The 17,105-nt window shown below is 31.2% G+C and overlaps 3 long non-coding RNA genes across 3 annotated transcripts; all 3 read left to right on the top strand.

Annotated features, from left to right (window-relative positions):
• The first annotated feature begins 2,549 nt into the window (after positions 1–2,549).
• LOC123888005 lies at positions 2,550–3,079 on the top strand. The gene is made up of 2 exons (XR_006801914.1): positions 2,550–2,682; positions 2,779–3,079. It is a non-coding gene; the product is annotated as an uncharacterized LOC123888005 (long non-coding RNA).
• A 4,643-nt stretch (positions 3,080–7,722) lies between these two features.
• On the top strand, positions 7,723–8,840 carry LOC123888004. Its single transcript, XR_006801913.1, has 3 exons — positions 7,723–7,962; positions 8,047–8,149; positions 8,658–8,840. It is a non-coding gene; the product is annotated as an uncharacterized LOC123888004 (long non-coding RNA).
• A 4,927-nt stretch (positions 8,841–13,767) lies between these two features.
• Positions 13,768–14,431, top strand: LOC123888003. The gene is made up of 2 exons (XR_006801912.1): positions 13,768–13,876; positions 13,990–14,431. It is a non-coding gene; the product is annotated as an uncharacterized LOC123888003 (long non-coding RNA).
• The last annotated feature ends 2,674 nt before the right edge of the window (positions 14,432–17,105 follow it).

The raw sequence follows: 17,105 nt of genomic DNA, 5'->3' as shown, positions 1-17,105 counted from the left end.
ACACTTTTTAGTCCCTGAAGTTTCTTCACTCAAGGTTTTAAGTCCCTACTTTTCATTCAATTCGTGCATATCATTCGAAATTTTAATTTTTTTTTCTGCGGTCATGTTTAGTACATTATATGAATCTTTGTTACAAAAATTTAATTTTTTTTAACAAGAGATGAATTAAATATGAATTTTTTTAGTTTTTTGCACATAAAAATTCATAAATAATTCATCTTATGTTAAAAAAATTTAAATTTTTATCGGAGATGTTCTTATAATATTATAAACATGAATATAAAAGATCATTCAAAAATGTGAAAGTGTACAATAGTTTAATTAAAATTAGGGACTAAAAACCTCGAGTGAAGAAACTTCAGGAACTAAAAAGTGCGAAAACAAACTTCATGGACTAAAACGAAAATTCTGTAAAATTATAGGGACAAAAAACATATTTAACCCAACATTAAATAAGGTTGTTTGTGTACATGAATGTACATGTAAGAATATTAGGGCTTCAATAAGAGTATCTAAAAGAGTTTCAAAGACTAATGATACGATACCTTAACTTTTTTATCATTGGAGTTCCATGACGTGACACAGAGGGTATCAAAATTGATGATATTGGTTCCTTAAATAAGGTACCGTATCATCAATTTAATGTTAATACTATTTTTATTTTTAGTATATAAATCCAATTTAATAGCTTCTGTTTGTCATTAATGTATGATACTCAAAAGGTAGGATCACCATTGGAGTAAATAAAATATGTATGAGTTGCATAAATATTACATGACATTGTAGGAACCACTTGTTAGTAATGTATGATACCCAAAATAATATCACCATTGGAGATGCTCTTAGAATAAAATTATTTAAATTTACAGTTACGATTAATATCTTAAAAATAAATATAACAAGGGAGATGAATATCCAATGCAATAGTCTACCTTTATGGGAAACTGCTTTCATTTCCAGTAGTATGCTTTAAAATATAATTAGAAAGTGAATGATATCAATAAAGTTCATGAAAATAGTAATTGAAGTGAAGAATGAGAAAGTTTAACAAAAATCCTTTTATTTATAGTTAAAATTTTAAAATGGAAAACAGTCCTAAAAGATAAAGAATTAATAAAAATTAATAAATAAGTGAATAATTATATTGAAGTATTTTAAAAAAAATTAGGTTTTAAATATAAGATATAACAATAAACCAAAATAATTATAAAAATCAGGAGGCATAATATTCCGGTCACTTTAATTTTGTCACATTTTTTTACCTCTGATTTTTTAATCTAGGTTAGGAAAAATGGCAAAATAAAGAAGGTAACCTCCTTTCTTGACTTTATTTTCATTGTATTATTATTATTATTATTATTATTATTATTATTATTATTATTATTATTATTATTATTATTATTATTATTATTATTATTATTATTATTATTATTATTATTATTGTTGTTGTTGTTGTTGTTTGTGAAATATTGCAACTTAGAAATTATTTCTAGTGCAAGTTTATTGGAAGAAGAAAGAAGAAACAATGATGTTTGCGACAAAAGAAGGAAGTTGTGGTGGATGATTGGGAGGCAGTGAAGGAGAGATGACTAACAAGATAGACGTCAATGCCGGAGGGAGTTATATTTGTGGAGGAGTTGGGGGAAGATGAGTTATTATTATTATTAATAATAGCATATGTGGTGTGACAACCATGTCATGTGTGTTGGTTTGATCAAAATCACTTAAGTTACTTAAGTTAGTTTCCACATGTGTGTTGGTTTGATCAAAAACAAATATTTTTCAAAAGGGAATAAAATTACTATTTTGAAAGTTAGGTTTCCAATAGTGCAATTTAGCTTAAAATAAAATAAATTTTTTCGGATCATCATGAGAAAAACAAAGATAGTCATTCAGAACCCTAGTAACCAAATGTGAACTTAAAACAATCGAAATAATCAAGATTGGTATGACATAACAACCCTAATTTTTAAGATATTGTTCTGGAAGGGTTCAAGAAATGGAGCCAATACTCTATAATTTGTTCTTGATACAAAATATAAAAGCAACATGAAAACGTTGAAGTTTGAATCGGATATGAAAATGTTCCATGATTTTCTCATGCATCTAAGTCGAACAAGGGTTTCATACTAAATAATCAATAATGTGAGGGACCAACTTAAAACTTTTTAAACGTACGAGACTAAATTGAAACCTAAAATAAACGTAAAGCGATTAAACATGCAATTAAAACTTTATTTAAACACAAGATTCGAACACGAGACCTTCAAGATACGAGTTGAGTTCCACTAATTCAAATACATAATATAATTTTGATTTTCCTCTCTCTATTATGAAAGGTTAAATAAGAAATAAAATATAATAATGAATTATTGGCAAATAAAATTAACTTTATTATAAGCAAAATTATTCTATGAGATCTACTCTATGAGCTAAAGGGACAAATATTAATGATTCATCATTATACTTTAGAGACATTTAATAATTATTCTAATTTTAAAGATGAATATATTGTAACAACATAATCATTAAAAACTACTTAATGAGGATTTTATTATATAAAATGATCAAACCATTTTATATTTGTTACATGCAAGCTGAAAAAAATGTCTGATAATCTCAAGTTTGTTTATATTTTGACCCTTTTTGTTTCTCTATTTCTCGTTGTAGTTCTTGGTCAAAGTAAGCTCATTCTCATAATTTTTTTTTTCTTTATTTTACACACAGTCATTGTTCCATTTTAGTAATAATTTTTTATATTTTTATTTTGTATTATAGGAGAGTGTAATACTGACGAAGAATGCCATAAAAAATTTCCACTTGCTTCTGCACCAATGACATGCTACGAAGGTTATTGTTATTTCAAAAATTCATCAATGAACTTTAATGTTAAAAGAAATTGAATTTTCAAAATATGTTGGAGATTTATATCTATATCCTATATCATATCCTATCCTATATCCTATATTATTAACAAATGACACCTTATTCATGCAATATCGACGCGTGTACTTTCCATTTATGCATTGATGATGTGATAATTTTTATTAAATATTAAATAAAATATATTTTATAATTATGTGTTACAATTTAATTTCGTTATTTATATGCCAAAAATAATTTATATTTTATATGTTAACTGTTTCGATATATTATTAAAGGTCACATATTGACAAAGTCCGTTACAAATAAATTATAAGAAATCATATAAGCATTTTGGTATATATATTTAAACTAAAACTTTGATTCATTCGATGCATGAGTCTAATTAGCTGTAATATGTAACAATAGAAAATAAAATATAAAAATTTTAAAAGCATTTTCAATAAGAGTATTATAGGGAGTTTCATAGACTAATGATCCGTACCTTAAATTTTTTAACATTGGAGTTCCATGACGTGACATAGAGGCTATGGTATCAAAATTGATGATACAATATCTTATTTAATGTACTGTATCATCAATTTAATACCACCAATTTAATTTTAAAAAATAAACAAATATAATAAAGATCACTTGTTAATAATGTATGATACCCAAAGTAGTATCACCATCAGAGCAAAATATGTATCAGTTGTATAAGTATTACATGGCATTGTGTGACCATTTATTAGTAATGTATGATACCCAAAGTGGTATCACCATTGGAGATGCTCTAATTCTAAAAGCTATATGAAAAAAGTAGAGCAACATTAAACATTAGTTCAACAATAAATTTGGATAAATGTTCATCTAGCAGATATTATGGTACACATTGGAAGTTTTATTTTTATCTTCACCAATTATGTAACAAAATTTGACTAAACTTTAGTCAATTTTTTTTTTTACTAAACACCGAGCTTGCAAGTAATAAAATATTATTCTTAGACAAAATAAAAATAAAATAGATCAAAACTCTTATTCAGAAATACATAAACAAATACTACGTTTAAAAGACACTTCACAAATTTCTCAAAAAATATATTTCAATGATTTAATGAAAAACTAATTTTTAACCTTTAATTATCAGCAAAATTTTTAATAATTTTGGAACCTCATCATTTTGGTTGATTTTGAACCCATATATTTTATATTTTTTTTTTAATAATTTTGGAACTACATCATTTTGTTACCTTATTAAATAAAATTGTTGATAATTAAAGGTTAAAAAATTGCTGATAATTTAAGGTTAAAAAAATTAAGAACATGGTCAAGAACATAAACTTAAGAAGACAACCATAAATAAATAAAAATTGTGATTAATTCAGTTGTTCAAATTTATTGAAAAAAGGATTAACAAGTTCAATGAAAGTATAATTTTATTCATGTGATATATATATATATATATATATATATATATATATATATATATATATGTATGATTGTGTGATTATACCTTTTTAGTTCTTCCGTTTACACTATATGTTTGAATCTACGATTGACCGACTTAAATCTAAATCACAAGTTTATTATCATGAGACATCTAGTAATACATGAAAATTATTAAGGTGAATTTTAGCTCAGTTGATAGGGACATCGCGCTATATTTGCAGGAGCCCGGGTTTGAACCCGGGACACTCCACTTATACACCTTTAAGGTAAATTTTCTACCCACTAGGCTACTTGACAAAAAAAAAAAATACATAGAAATTAAGAACTAATATGGTTAAGTAGAGGATGTACACATTTCTCTTACTCAATATCTTAGAAACAAGAATTAAGGCCATAATGAGGAACAAGGTGAGTTTTAACTGAAGTGAAATGAATTAAGCCAACCTAGACATAGAAACAACTTATCTGGTTTTTCATAGTCGTACGTTGTAAACATACACCACAAGGTTTAGCTTTGCTCACATATGTCAAGACACCACTTATCAGTCACAAACATTAGATTGTATAGTTGAATGAATCACTATTCCAACATGTTTCCAACTTCGATTTTGAAACCGTTACAATTAATTTTCGGTTAACTTTTGAAATCCTACAATGTTATTTAGTTATCTTGTTGATCATAAGCTAAGAAACTATTTTATATGTTAAATGGAATGATGTTCCCTTAAACAATCTTTGTGGGTACAACACTTTCTCAGTGGGTACAACAATCTCTGTGGGTACAACACTTTCTCTGAATGATGTTCACTAAACATGTGGAAGAAAACTTATAAAAATTGCACTAAAACATTTTGGATGAAGATGCTTTGAGCCCGAGTTGAAGCTCAATTCACATGATAAGAAGCATCTACGAGTTGGTTTGTGGTCTAATAATATTGGAATAAATCAAAAATAATTAAGTCCAATTTTCTTTATTTTTATTGTAATTTTTGTTTTTGGTATTGGGGGGATTTTTAGATTCCTTATTGCCTCTCTAAATGTTTCCTAGTGGTGCACTAAGTCATTATAGTGGTTAGTGGGAATTTATAAGCATGTTAGTACTAATTTTCTAAGGTCTATGATGAATGTATGATAGTGAACAATAAATCCTACTATGTAAGAATAGACTATATATGACTTCTCAAATCACAACTTGAATAATAAAAATAAAAATATAATGATATTATCATTTTATGATGCTAAGAAATAGTGAAAATAGGTTACACTATTTTTTAAGAAAATAAAAATGTTGAGTTATTTTTTATAAAAAAATATATAATGATTTGTCATTTAATCATTTAATATTAAAGCTAAAAAATTTAGAATAACCACTACTCATCCAACCTAGAATTAAGTGGGTTTATCCAATCCGGCTCAATGCTAAAATTGGTGGATATTTTTTTCGACTCAATCTCACCCAAATGCTACATCAATAGTTATAATTTCCAAAAAAAATAGTTGGTAAAATTGTCCACCAAAACCATCAAGACCTGATCCCCATCACCATTCATCTCTTATTATTACTCTTAGTCAATAAAACGATTTTTGAAAAATGGTTTGTTGCATACTTTTTGTCCGACAGCATTTGGGAGACCTCAATCTTTTCCCATGAATGTGACGTAGTGACACAAAAAGATCTTGGTCGAAGGGTTTAGTCTCCTAGGCATAAAATTTGCACATCACATAGTAAACCTTCAAGAGAAGTAATAATGAAACAACTAAAAGGCTTAAAATTACACAATGAACAAAACTTATCCAATGAGAATAACAAATGGTGAGGTAGATAACTCAAATGGTGGATTTTGACTTTCTAAGAGACACCAATTAAAAAGAACTACGTACGTACTAAGAATCAATGGAGGATTTGGTGAGTTTCAAATAAGGAAAGATTGCTGAGACTAGGTTTATGAAGAAGTTTCGTGTAAAGAGAATGAGGGAGAAGATGAGAAAGATAACCTTTAGAGATGAAACTTTCACGTATGCTATAGAATACAATATATTTGGTTTCACTAAACAAAAGTTTTGTAGCTCACATTGCCGCATTGCTTTGTCAACAAATCTCACCATTGCGTTAAACCAAAGAATTAAAGCAAAGCAGTTTTCAAAAAAAATAATAATAAAGCAAAGCTATACAAAAAATGTCAGTTTAATCAAGGAAATGAAAATAAAAGCACCTAATTAAATTCAAGAATTAATATTCATTCAACTCACATGTGCATTGGTATTGGCTTGGGACTTGAGAGTGTGCTCCTCTTGAGGTCTGAAGTTCGATTCTCTCTAGTGTCAATTTTAGTGGGCAAATTTAGCTTCTTAAAAAAAATTAATATTAATTAAAATATATTATTTACTCTCTCCATTCATTTTTAAGTGTCACTTTTAACCAATATGCACACAGGTCAATGCACAACTTTGATCACTAATATCTATAATTATCTATTATAAATAATTATGAAAAGTTTATATTTTAAAAATATTCGTGGAGACAAATTGAACGATAACTTATATGCTAACATTTATTTTTATATATTAATAAAAAATATGTTAAAAGTAAATTATATGAATAGTGTACACAGTCAAACTACAACGCTTAAAAATAAACGGTGATAGATAACTCCTATTACCCAAATTCTAATATGGTATCAGAGCCTCTCCACGATCCGCTGGGCTACATGTTATTAGGTTTCTGCTATCGGGCCACCCACCGTTTATATCCACGCACCAAGCCCAATAGTGCTAGGCGTGAGGGGGTGTGTTAAGAGTCCCACATCGGTTGAGAGATGACCTGACTAAATGTTTTATACTAGAGGCAATCTTCACCTTACAAGTCGGCTTTGTAAGGTTGAGTTAGACCTAATATTCAATTCTAATATGGTATCAGAGTCTATCCTAAATCCATTTGTTGTTTGTCGTGGAGACCTCCCATATTTGGGCCACCCGTTGTTGTTGATTCCACGTTCCAGCTTGTTCAGTTCTGGACGTGAGGGGGTGTGTTAGAAGTCTCACATTGGCTAGAGATATGACATATATAGCCTTTATAAGTGTAGTGCAAACTTCAACCCTAAAGCTAACTTTTGTGGTTGAGTGTAGGCCTCCCAAATTCTAATAACTCCTAAAATTAACTAATGATGACCAGAGACAACTTAGATAATTAAGATGAAAAACAATAAAAATAAGACAAGATGAAGAGTTATCAATACTTGTGATTAATACATAAAGATATTATTATCTAATTTCACAAAATAATATGATTTTGGTTTTCCTCTCTCTCTATTATTGAAGGTTAGATAAGAAAAAAAATAATAATGAAAGGTTGGTAAACAAAAATGAGATCTATTATATATTATGAGCCAAAAGAACGAATATGATACATCATTATTCTTTAGAGACATCTACAAATTATTCTAATTTTAAAGACGGATTTGTTGCAACAATGTAATCATTAAAAACTACTTAGCTGAGGTAAACATAGAAAAGAGGTTTTTACAATATAAAACGATCAAACCATTTTATATTTCTTACATGTAAAGGTGAAAAAAATGGTTGCAACTCTGAAATTTGTTTATATTGTGATTCTTTTTGTTTCTTTGTTACTCGTCGTAGCTCTTAGTCAAAGTAAGTTCATTCTCGTAATGTTTTTTATACACAATCTTTCACCCATTTTTAGTAATAATTCTTTATTCTTATTTTACATTATAGGAGAGTGCGATACAGATGAAGAATGCTATAAAAAATATCCGTCTACTGTTCCTGTAACAATGATATGCTTTGAAGGTTATTGTAGAAGTCAGACCATCATAATGTTTGTTACTCTTATATCTCTATTATAATATTTTTAATATTTTGCTATTATTAATTTCCTTCCATTTTCTTAGTTCATCGTAATATTATTACTCTTATAATTGAGTTATAGAATTCAATTGATGAGAGTAAATGATTGAGTTTTACACTTTAATTTAAGGTATATAATGATAGTTAAAAATAAAACCTTGGTGTAGCTCCTGTTATTATGTGAAAATTTCTAATTAAGAGTGGGAACCCAAATTTGGGCATTAAAATGACTTAATAAATTAATGGTTGGAGGAATTTAGAAACAACAATATCATATTAGTGAATGTGTGATGTACTTAAGTTCACCTAGAATTGTGTGGCTCTTTTGCTAGCCACGTCCTCTTGTACAATTTTATATGTACACCTTTGATGGTTTTGTGTTTTGAATGTATATTTGTGTGTTTGTTTTTATTCATTGAAATTGTTATCTCACCCCATTTTTTTTCTACGTGTTTCTCTCTTTTATGAATTATATGCAGGCACAATCCCTAGGACGAGACTGAGTGTTTGTTCACGAGAATAAAGTGGATTATTATTCTCTCGCATATATGCTAGCGTGTTCTTTAAAGTTTGTAGGAGTGTTTTTATATTTAAATTGGGTTGTAAGGATATATATATATTGTAACATTAAGGTCGGGTTTAATAATATGCTATTGACTAATTTTTTTTTTGTTGGTACAATGCTATTGACTAATTTTATTTGATCTTTTAAAGGATGCAGGCAGGGACGGACATAAGGAGGGGCAAGTAGGGGCTGAGGCCCTCCCTTTTGTCATATGTTTTTTGATATTCTTGTTCTTAATACATATATGTACACATAAATTGATATTTGAGAAATGTGTTAAAAGATTAGTAACGATCGTTTCGTGCAAAACATACACCCACAACATAACAATTGTAACAATTTACTTTAAAATATTTTGATAATATATATTATACACTACTAAAGTCCAAATTCAATTAAGTTAGTTCTGATTGTTTGCTACAAGTGAGAGATAAGGTTGAGAAACAAGATAGAAAATGAATTTCAAACTAATTATGTGATTACTTACACCGAGAGAAGAATTGTTGAAAAATTTAATACAGATTCAGTTGTTGATCAATTTTATGATATAGAGCAATGTCTTGTATAATTTAGATAAACAATGTGATGTATTTTTTTATTAAGTATATTTAAGTACTATTATAATTATTATTTATTTAATATTTATTATTTAATTATTCCGGCCCCCTGTTTTATAGATTCCTGGATCCGTTCCTGGATGCAGGGACGGATCCAGAAAGTTATCGTACCGGGGGCCAAAAATAGTAGTAATATATAATAAAATTAAAAGAAAATAGGATGGGAACCTTGTATGGTGGATAATGAGAGAGTGATGTGGGTTCGGGTATATGGTATTCCAGTACACGCTTGGCACGTAGATTTTTTTGAACTGATTTGTAAAGCTTACGGTACGTTCATTAATGCTGATGTTGGTACTACCAAGAAGAATACGATGGACGTGGCCAGATTGATGTTGAGAACTAAAGGCCACAAGGTTGTTGACGATGTCTTTGAGGCTATTATTAATGGCGAAATTTATTCGTTAAGAATTATTGAAGACTCTTACGGACCCATGCGTATTCTCATCCCTCCCGTAAATACTAATGAAGGACGTGATGCTTCTGTTGGCAGTTCAGATGAAGAAGAAGAGCCCGGATACGAGGAGGTTGTAGAATCGTTAGATGGTCATGATCACGACGAAGAGGTGAGAGAAATTGTAGGAGAGGCAGGGCATTCTTTGGCCTTATTTGCAAATCTTAATTCAAATGGCAACAATTCTATTGTTGAGGAAACTGATGATGGAAGTCAACAAGAAGGGGAAAATCAGTTTAATGCTAAAGATAATATGCTATTATCACATCCAAAGGTCATTATCCCCACGTGTGATCGAAGCAATGAAAGTAGAACAGGGCCTACATCCACTAGCCCAGCCACTGCTAGTTTAGGGAGAGATAAGGGGGACAGTGGTGCCATTAGCAAGCCTGTAGGAGTGGATGACATGGGTTGCGTGAAGCCCAAACGAATTTTAAAAAAATTAAGCGATATTAGTGGACAAAACACGGGTGTATCACATAGGACAGGGGGAACCCATGATGAACCAGTCAAATCTGTCCCCTCTCGGTCGAAATTGGCTGCAACCACCCAACCGCCTGTGTGTTCTCGCAATCCAGCAGGGAAGATTAAGAAATCAAGGATTATGTCTAATTCTGTTTCATCCGCAGGAGCTATCTTATGCTGCAGCTCTTTGCATTCATCAGACATAAGGAATTGCAACAACTTGATCTTGAAACAGAGAGAAAAGGAGGTGACCTCAAAAGTTTGGAACGGAGCCAAAGACTTAGGAGTAAAAGGAGGGGCAGATGAAGCAGAATGTATCCGCCAGATTCATAACAATGAAAGTAGAGATGTCGAAGGCAGACGTCAAAGGGAGCAACTTAAGAAAGTTCCTAAATGAAGATTGTCTCTTTGAATATGAGAGGATGGGGAGGGAGTGCTAAGAGAAGAAGATTAAGTCAATTTCTTAAAAAAGGCTCGTTTGATATTTGTATGTTACAAGAAACTAAGAGAATGCATTTTGATGATTCAATAATTCATAATTTATGGGGGCACCAAGATGTTCTTTGGGCAGCTAAGGAAGCAGAAGGATTATCTGGTGGTATTTTAACAATTTGGAATTCTAGTTTATTCAATTTATTAAATATTTTCTATGGAGTTGGCTTTGTAGGGCTTTGCGTCGATTGGGATGGTATGCGGGTGAATATTGTTAATGTGTATTCTCCATGTAGTTTAGCGGGAAAAAGAAAACTATGGGAAGACCTGTTGCATATTAGAAGAGGTGATAGTAGTGAATGGTGTGTTGGTGGTGATTTTAACGCTATTTTACGCTCATCTGAAAGAAAAAGCGGAAGCACAGTCACTAGGTCGAGTGAGATTAATCTTTTTAGAGATTTTGTGGATGAGATGGAACTTATTGACGTTCCTGTTTTAGGGAAGAAGTTTTCTTGGTTTAGCTCAGATGGTAAAGCTATGAGCCGTCTAGACAGGTTCTTGCTTTCAGACGGTTTCTTGAAGAAGAGTGGAGTCACAAGTCAATGGATTGGGGAACGTGATATTTCCGATCATTGTCCGGTTTGGCTTCTTTGCTCGCAAATTAATTGGGGTCCTAAGCCTTTCAGGGTGGTAAACGGATGGCTAGAGCATCCGGATTTCAAGGCTTTTGTGGAAGCTTCTTGGCAGAGTTATAATATTAGTGGCAAAAAAGCTTTCGTTTTGAAAGAAAAATTTAAACTTTTGAGGGAGAGCTTGAAGAATTGGAATAAAGAGGTGTTTGGCTTTCTTGATCTTAATATAGAGAAGACAGTTAGAGATATTAATGAGTTTGAAGGTCTTTTGGCAAACTCCGATGGGGATTTAGATTATCTCAAGCTAGAGGGGCTGAATAAGGAATTTTGGAAGCAACTTCATTTTAAGGAGAGTCTACTCAAACAGAAGTCGAGAACAACATGGATTAGAGAAGGTGATTCAAACTCTAAATATTTTCACCAATCCATTAAAAGCAGAAGAAGACGCAATCAATTAGTGGCTCTGAAAGATGGCGATCAATGGGTTCAAGGAGTAGATGATGTTAAGTCCTTTGTAAAGAATTTTTTTGAAAAGAACTTCACTGAGGAATGGAGCAACCGTCCCCTTCTTGATGGCATTTCTTTTAACTCTTTATCAGATACAGATAACCATACTCTTTTGGCACCTTTTTCTGTTGAGGAAGTTCGTGATATTCTGAGCAGCTGTGACGGGAATAAATGTCCAGGTCCTGATGGTTTTAATTTTAATTTCTTGAAGACTTGTTGGGATGTGTTACAAGCTGATGTGATGGAGTTCTTAAATGAATTTCATAGCAATGCCATTCTTCCAAAAGCGATCACAGCTTCTTTTTTGGCGTTAATACCAAAGAAGGACCACCCTCAGGTTCTGTCTGATTATAGACCTATTTGTCTTGTCGGTTGCTTATACAAAATTCTTTCTAAGGTTTTGGCAGCTCGGTTAAAAAAGGTGATGGGAAAATTGATTTCTGAATGTCAAACAGCCTTTCTACCTAATCGTCAAATTTTGGATGGTGTTTTGGTTGTAAACGAACTGATTGATTTGGCTAAGAGAAGAAAAGACAAGTGCTTGATGTTGAAAGTAGATTTCGAACGGGCTTATGATACAGTGAATTGGAATTTTCTGGAGTATATGATGCGTCGTATGGGGTTTGATCAGCATTGGCTGGAGTGGATGAGAGCTTGTATATTTAATAGCTCAATGTCGGTGCTAGTAAATGGTAGTCCTACAGAGGATTTCTTAGTTGGCAAAGGGCTGAGACAAGGTGACCCGCTATCTCCATTCCTTTTCTTGATAGCTGCGGAAGGACTCACTCGATTGATGCAAAAGGCTGTTGATAATAGTAGTTTCCATGGGTTTAAAGTTAGAGATGATCTTCATTTTCACACACTCCAATTCGCAGATGATACTGTATTGATCGGTGAAGGAAATTGGGATAATTTATGGTCCATTAAAACGGTGCTGAGAAGTTTTGAATTGGTGTCCGGATTGAAGGTTAATTTCTTCAAAAGTAAGCTTTATGGAATTAATCTTGATGATAATTTTTTGTCCGCCGCATCCTCTTTCCTACATTGTGAGGTAGATTCTATTCCCTTCCGTTTTTTAGGCATTCCGGTGGGTGCCAACCCAAGGAGGAAGATAACCTGGAATCCTATTGTGGAAGCAATGAAGAAGCGTCTAAATGCTTGGAATGGTCGGCATTTATCTATTGGTGGAAGAGTAACGCTTATCAATTCGGTACTTTCTAGTCTACCTCTTTATTTTTTCTCTTTTTTTAAGGCACCGTCATGTGTTTTAAAAGAATTGGTTAACATTCAACGGAAGTTTTTATGGGGTGGAAGTTCCAATACAAAGAAGATTTGCTGGGTTAGTTGGGACACTATTTGCCTACCAAAAGACAGAGGTGGGTTGGGTATTAAAAATCTTGATTTATTCAATCAATCTTTACTTTGTAAATGGAAATGGAGAGGAATTAGTGATGAAAATGCTTTGTGGTCCACTTTGTTGAAGTATAGATATGGGAATATGGTAGATAATTTTATGTCGCAATCAACCAACGATGTAATAGGACACTCATTGTGGTGGCGCGATATCATGAAGATTGGGGGAGTTGTGAATGGGGATTGGTTCAAAAAAAACGTGAGCAATGTGTTGGGTGATGGTCTTTCTTTGAGATTTTGGCATGATGTTTGGTTGGGACCAGTTTGTTTTAAGAGTTTATTCCCTATTTTGTTCAATAAAGCTTTGTATCCAAATATAGTGGTAGGTGCTAGTGGTATGTGGCAAGATCACACTTGGGTGTGGAAGATGGATTGGAGTTCGGTATTATCTGCAGCTGAGCAGGAATTAGCGCAAGAGTTAGACACTTTGTTGACAGGATTTTTCCCTTACCCGAATGACAAAGATAGAGTTAGATGGAACATACATCAAACTGGCCAGTTCTCAGTCCATTCGACGTATGTGTTCCTACTATCTCGTGTGGTTACTTTGGCAATTGACGAGAACGTGGTGGAAGCCTTGAATCAATTATGGACAAATGACATGCCATCTAAAGTGAGTATATTTGGATGGAGATTATTATTATCTAGACTACCAACTCGTATGGCGTTGGCGAAAAAAGGTGTTATTGTTAATCCGCGTGAGTTGTGTTGTGCTTTTTGTTTCAGAGAAGAGGAAGATATTGACCATGTGTTTTTCAACTGTTCTTTTTCGCAACAAATTTGGAAGGGAATTTTCGTCTGGCTGAATGTGGATTTTATCCCCTATGAAGTTTGTTGGCAGCACTTTATATCCTTTGGTGCTTTGGTGAAGAATAAGTCTTATGCAAAAGCTCGACATGTAATTTGGTTGGCAACCACATGGAGCTTGTGGCGAGCCCGTAATAATATAATGTTTAGAGGAGATGTCATTAACTTGCAATCCTTAATGAATCAAATTATTTATATCTCCTGGTTTTGGTTTGTTGGTAGAATAGCTTCTAAGTCTTCTCTTGTATTTTCAGATTGGTGTAAAGATCCATTATCTTGCATTTTTAGCATCTAATGGCTTCTTTTAGAATTGTAAGGGTTGGGTACCCCTTGTACTCCTTATAATTCATTCTTTGCTTATCAAAAAAAAAAAACAACCGTTTATTTTGCCAAATCACTCTAGTACACCCCACTTTAAACAATTTTTTTTTATTTTCATTGGATGTTGGTGTAAAATTTTTTTTGTCGATCAAATACAAATAATCATATCCTTTTAGACAGTAGACAAAATAATAAACACTACCGAAATTCACACATAATCGCAAAGTTTAGAGTTCAAACCAAAATAAAACTGTCTTTACTTAATTAATGTATATATTATATGCTAATATAGAGTTTATATGTATATTCACAATATCATTATTTTCCATACATATATAATTGGAGCGGAGTAATGTATACATATAAATGATACGTGAGAGGGAGGGGGGGTCTTGGCCACTGCCTGCCCCCTCTATATCCGTCCCTGAAAGGATGAGAGTATTCGTGAGGATAATGTAATTAACACATCTAAAACTATTTTATCGTTTGTCTTTTTTTTTTGTAAATTTTATCCGAATTGATCATGAAAAATGACAGTTAAAATTTGTCGGTGGCCATATTTACATCAATCATAAGAATCGATAAATTTACAGCTGGATCACTAATTTATATGTGTTAATATTTCTCTTTAATATAGTATTTAAAATAATTCTATGTCAATGTCAATTTTATAAGAGGTGCATCTCCAAAGGCAAAGGCAAAGTCCAAAACACACATGCTATAGTATTCAATTAAAAAGTAAAAGTTGCTTTTCCCAAAATTGGCACATTATTTTGACTATTTCATTTTCCTTTACGAGTCTTTGTTCCGGTTATTCACAACAACTACTATTCTATTTTGACTAATTCAATTATATTTCAGCGAAACTTCATTTTTTAAGACACAATTTCAGCGAAACTTCATATTTTTCTGAAATATGCACTTCTTTAAATTTGTTTTATATATTCTAAATAACAGATTGCAGGTCCTATAATTTTTTTTTGGATAGAAGATTATTGACGTTGATGTTATATAAAAAACGTGACGATGAGGCGGGTGAGCTCTGCTAATTAAAAATACATGTTTTTAAATGGAGTATTTAAGTTAGTAAAAAAAAAAAAGTATTTAAGAGTCAGTCTCTTACTTAATGTAAGATGGTTTGAACCTGAATTTATAAGTAAAGGTAATTATTACTTACAAATTATTTTTTATAAAGTTAAGTCAGTTTAATTTTTAAAATGATATCAGAATCTCCACCAAAACATATTCGATCATCTATTGATATGAGATGTATCTAGTAAAATTATGGCGGTTGAGATGTATAGATTGGGGGTGAGGAGTTAATGGTGGTGGTTGGAAGTGGCATCGGCGATTATTTGATTCGGGGGAGAAAAAAGTTGTGGAGTGTTGTTCTTTGTTGGATTCTTTTGTTTTGTATGTTGATGTATCAGATGGATGTGTGTGGAACCTTGACCTTGACAAGGGTCATTTTGTTATTGGAGCTTATCACTTCATTACTCAAAAGCTACTCAGGTGGATACTTCGGTGTATAAGAAAATTTGTTCAAAAAAATTAGTTCATTTTAAAGTCTCTCTAATTGTGTAGCGTTTCTATGAAAGACGATCTGTTTTGTCCTGGTATTTATCGCCCATTACTTTGCACAAGTGGATGCGAAAAAGATAAAAATTGTGTGGAGTGCTCTCCTGAAGTGGTTGTGTTTTACCTAATGATGTTGAGGTTGATGTTCTTCAATTTTGTAGTAATTATTTATTTGGTAAGAACATTCATGTCAATGTTTCAGATGATTTGAGTAGCTTGTAACTTCTCGTATGAATTAAAAATAAATAAATAAAAAATTGTCCGGTAATAAGATGTTTCGATTGAGCAATTGTTGGTTAAAATCTAAAATTCATGCTAATTAATTGTTGAAAGCAAAAATGAATATTTTAGATATGATTTGAATATTTGATGGGCTAATTTGCTATCTTATTTAGATTTTATATATGATTGATGTGTCGTTATTTTTTTTTCTGTATTTTTAAAGATTTTTCCCTCATAACTTTAAACTTTTTGTCTTTGTAAGCGGACCTTATTTTTAATTGATTGTTATATATAATTTTGTTTGCTTATAAATGGATTTAATTTGTATACATGTAACATATTTTTACACGTGTATTAATTAAATCACGACATGTTGATATTTATTGAGATATTTTACAAACAAATCCATAAAAGTGATACGATAAGGTGATTTAATTATATCTATATACAGGGGCGGAGCCAGGAATTAAAACTTGGGGGGACCAAGTCCAACAAGTTTAATTTCGAAGAGAAAAAATAAATTTTAAGTGTTCAATATATACAAATAATTTTAGAATTTATAAGTAAATGAAATAAGTGAATTATTTTTTACCTAACCATCTTTAAACTTAATTTTTTCAATTACATTTAGAATATAGCAGTGCGAAGAAATATATCATGTGAAAAGACAAAAACACACTTAAAAAGAGATTATAAAAATTATAGTAAAAAAAATTCATTTTGATACAATATTTTTCCAGTAAACGTATCTCTTTTAGAAAGATATTATTAACGATGAGTATTTTTTTAATAAGGTGAATATTTCGGTACTTCGGAATTTAGTTGAATACTCTCATAGGTAAAATTGAATGTCATGTCATATTTTATATTAATTATATTAAAATGTCATTTTAAATGCATTTTTGTCTATGAGA

This window comes from Trifolium pratense, linkage group LG6 (genome assembly GCF_020283565.1).
Source record: "Trifolium pratense cultivar HEN17-A07 linkage group LG6, ARS_RC_1.1, whole genome shotgun sequence".
NCBI classification, from domain to species: domain Eukaryota; kingdom Viridiplantae; phylum Streptophyta; class Magnoliopsida; order Fabales; family Fabaceae; genus Trifolium; species Trifolium pratense.
Note: the sequence above shows the minus strand (reverse complement) of the source record. Positions and strands in the feature narration are given on the sequence as shown.